We start from the raw sequence: 4,514 nt of genomic DNA on the forward strand, positions 1-4,514 counted from the left end.
GAGCCACCCAGGCGCCCAATACAAACCATTTTTATGAGCAACTATAGACATTCTGCTGTGAGGGCCTTGAGCTTCCTTTCTGTCCTTCCAATGTCTACCAGGATTCCTGCATGGATACAGCACCATCGATTGGATGGTAATACCAATTCCCTATTGATGAGAAACTAACCTCATTTTATTTTTCTCATTTTAAGCTAGTCTTATATGAAAATAAAAGTTTTATCTAGCCATATATCAGGCTGCTACAGCAAAATACCACAGACTGGGTAACTTACAAACATCAGAAATTTACTTCTCTCAGTTCTGGAGGCAGGAAGTCTGAGGACAGGGAGCCAACATGATCAAGTAAGAGCCCTTTTCAGGTTGCTCCTTGTTGTGTCCTCACTTGGTGGAAGAGGTTCGGGAGCCCTGGAGGATCTCCAGAACACTGATCCCACCATTGAGGGTTCTACCCTAATGACCTATCACCTCCCAAAGGCACCCCACCTTTTACCATCATCTGTAGGGGTTAGGATTTCGACATGAATTTTGAGGGGGCACAAACATTCAGACCATAGCAGCATAGTAAAAATATTCAAACAAAAAGGAAAAAATATATATGTAATGAAAAACAAGAGTTGTCATCTCTCCCTAACCCTAAACCCATTTCTTAAGGGGAATACTAGTACTTTCAACTGCTTTTATTTAATATCCTCTGGGACTTTCCTTTGTTATTTAAATATTTATGATTCATAATTCATAATTTAGATGGCACCTTTTAATCCTTCAAGGTAAAAGATGAGGAACTTTGTACATATTGTTTCTTAACCATAATCCCTCCAACAGCCAGTCCTCGTTATTATAGTGGTGAGTATCACCCCTGTCATAATCCCTTCAATTTTCTGCTTTTAAAAAAGGTTTATTCTTATTTTTCATGGCCAAAGTCTATAACATTTATGATATAATCTCTATAATTCAGCATTCCCTGATTTATCTGATTGTTTCTAAAAATTTAAACCCAAATAAAGATAACACAGTCATTAAATATTCTTCATTGCCAAGTAAGGTTTTCTTTTTGCTCCCCAAAAATAAAGAAATAAAATACCATGTCTCTGAATACTACCTACTGGGAAAAAAATATATCCCATTTGCCAAAGAATATGGATTTGTGTCTTTAGTTTTCTTGTCTTCTTGTAGGTAATACTCAGTTTCCATGGTTCCTTTTATCTCATTTCATATTCTTTCTTGCATTCCCTTTCTGTTTTGCTTAAGTTTTCTCTAGAGAAATAGTTTTCCTATGAGATTCATGAATGTAAACTTTTCAAACCCATACAGAGCTGAAAATGTTTTATTTTATTCTAATAATATTTGATAATTCAGATAGGTATGAAATTTCAACTTGAAAATTATTTTTCCTTGAGTCTTGAAAGGTGTGTGACTTAGCATTCTAGAATTCAGTGTTGTTGATGAGAAGCCTGTTGCCAGTTTCGTTCTCATTGCCTATAGGTAATTGGGAGTCCTGTTTTAGCAAAGTAGTTCATGATTCCAAGTTGTTGCTATTTGTTGATTGAATCAAATAGCTCTAAAAAGCTTATTAAATAACGTCTTACTGTCACTTCTTTTTTTCAAAGTTTTGGCCATTATCTATTGATCTTTCATTGGTGGAAATTCAAGATTTATCGTTCTTTAATCTGGTCCTCCAAGCAGTCTTCCACCCATCTTTCTGATGAACTCAGAATTTTGATTAGGTCAATATTAACATTTTTTATGATTATTATCATGTACATTTTATTCAAAGCTATCTTGCACATCTTTTTGCTTTCCCTAGAGTCATTCACTTCTTTTTTGTTAGCTTTTTTTTTTTTTTAACATAACCTCAAGGTTTTATTGTCTTCATAATATAACAAAATATGAAGCTTAGAACTAGATCAGCTGGCCCTTTCTCTTCTTATTTCCTCCCCGTTCAAAATTCTCGCATCTCTTAATAGCCAGCATTCTCTTAGATCTGCAGTTGGGCTTGACACATTTGAACTTCAGCACAATCTTCTTTGTAGTTTTAGTCTTTTTCCGGAAAATAGGCTTAGTCTGCCTACCATAGCCACTCTACTTCCTGTCATAACACTGCTTTCCCTGGACATAAAGAGAATCTTTGCTTTTCTTGTGCTGCATCACTTTGTGGGGTTGGTGCTTGCCACACTTCCTGCAGAAAGTCTGGCGGGTTTTAGGAAAGTTCACCATGTTTGCGAGAGCGCTATCAGCTCAGAAAGCTTTTTTTTATTTTTTTTATTTTTTATAAACATATATTTTTATCCCCAGGGGTACAGGTCTGTGAATCACCAGGTTTACACACTTCACAGCACTCACCAAATCACATACCCTCCCCAATGTCCATAATCCCACCCCCTTCTCCCAAACCCCCTCCCCCCGGCAACCCTCAGTTTGTTTCGTGAGATTAAGAGTCACTTATGGTTTGTCTCCCTCCCAATCCCATCTTGTTTCATTTATTCTTCTTCTACCCACTTAAGCCTCCATGTTGTATCACCACTTCCTCATATCAGGGAGATCATATGATAGTTGTCTTTCTCTGCTTGACTTATTTCGCTAAGCATGATACGCTCTAGTTCCATCCATGTTGTTGCAAATGGCAAGATTTCATTTCTTTTGATGGCTGCATAGTATTCCATTGTGTATATATACCACATCTTCTTGATCCATTCATCTGTTGATGGACATCTAGGTTCTTTCCATAGTTTGGCTATTGTGGACATTGCTGCTATAAACATTCGGGTGCATGTGCCCCTTTGGATCACTACATTTGTATCTTTAGGGTAAATACCCAATAGTGCAATTGCTGGGTCATAGGGCAGTTCTATTTTCAACATTTTGAGGAACCTCCATGCTGTTTTCCAGAGTGGCTGCACCAGCTTGCATTCCCACCAACAGTGTAGGAGGGTTCCCCTTTCTCCACATCCTCGCCAGCATCTGTCATTTCCTGATTTGTTGATTTTAGCCATTCTGACTGGTGTGAGGTGATATCTCATTGTGGTTTTGATTTGTATTTCCCTGATGCCGAGTGATATGGAGCACTTTTTCATGTGTCTGTTCGCCATCTGGATGTCTTCTTTGCAGAAATGTCTGTTCATGTCTTCTGCCCATTTCTTGATTGGATTATTTGTTCTTTGGGTGTTGAGTTTGCTAAGTTCTTTATAGATTCTGGACACTAGTCCTTTATCTGATATGTCGTTTGCAAATATCTTCTCCCATTCTGTCAGTTGTCTTTTGATTTTGTTAACTGTTTCCTTTGCTGTGCAAAAGCTTTTGATCTTGATGAAATTCCAGTAGTTCATTTTTTCCCTTGCTTCCCTTGCCTTTTGCGTTGTTCCTAGGAAGATGTTGCTGCGGCAGAGGTCGAAGAGGTTGCTGCCCGTGTTCTCCTCAAGGATTTTGATGGATTCCTTTCGTACATTGAGATCCTTCATCCATTTTGAGTCTATTTTTGTGTGTGGTGTAAGGAAATGGTCCAATTTCATTTTTCTGCATGTGGCTGTCCAATTTTCCCAGCACCATTTATTGAAAAGGCTGTCTTTTTTCCATTGGACATTCTTTCCTGCTTTGTCGAAGATTAGTTGACCATAGAGTTGAGGGTCTATTTCTGGGCTCTCTATTCTGTTCCATTGATCTATGTGTCTGTTTTTGTGCCAGTACCATGCTGTCTTGATGATGACAGCTTTGTAATAGAGCTTGAAGTCCGGAATTGTGATGCCACCAACGTTGGCTTTCTTTTTCAATATCCCTTTGGCTATTCGAGGTCTTTTCTGGTTCCATATAAATTTTAGAATTATTTGTTCCATTTCTTTGAAAAAGATGGATGGTACTTTGATAGGAATTGCATTAAATGTGTAGATTGCTTTAGGTAGCATAGACATTTTCACAATATTTATTCTTCCAATCCAGGAGCATGGAACATTTTTCCATTTCTTTGTGTCTTCCTCAATTTCTTTCATGAGTACTTTATAGTTTTCTGAGTATAGATTCTGTGTCTCTTTGGTTAGGTTTATTCCTAGGTATCTTATGGTTTTGGATGCAATTGTAAATGGGATTGACTCCTTAATAGCTCTTTCTTCTGTCTTGCTGTTGGTGTAGAGAAATGCAACTGATTTCTGTGCATTGATTTTATATCCTGACACTTTACTGAATTCCTGTATAAGTTCTAGCAGTTTTGGAGTGGAGTCTTTTGGGTTTTCCACATATAGTATCATATCATCTGCGAAGAGTGATAATTTGACTTCTTCTTTGCCGATTTGGATGCCTTTAATTTCCTTTTGTTGTCTGATTGCTGAGGCTAGGACCTCTAGTACGATGTTGAATAGCAGTGGTGATAATGGACATCCCTGCCGTGTTCCTGACCTTAGCGGAAAAGCTTTCAGTTTTTCTCCATTGAGAATGATATTTGCGGTGGGTTTTTCATAGATGGCTTTGATGATATTGAGGTATGTGCCCTCTATCCCTACACATGACAAAGAGAAAATCCTGAA

The 4,514-nt window shown here is 37.8% G+C and overlaps 1 pseudogene; it reads right to left on the reverse strand.

Annotated features, from left to right (window-relative positions):
* Positions 1-1,890: 1,890 nt before the first annotated feature.
* On the reverse strand, positions 1,891-2,245 carry LOC131833127 (large ribosomal subunit protein eL42-like; annotated as a pseudogene).
* Positions 2,246-4,514: the final 2,269 nt, after the last annotated feature.

This window comes from Mustela lutreola, chromosome 6 (genome assembly GCF_030435805.1).
Source record: "Mustela lutreola isolate mMusLut2 chromosome 6, mMusLut2.pri, whole genome shotgun sequence".
Taxonomy (NCBI): domain Eukaryota; kingdom Metazoa; phylum Chordata; class Mammalia; order Carnivora; family Mustelidae; genus Mustela; species Mustela lutreola.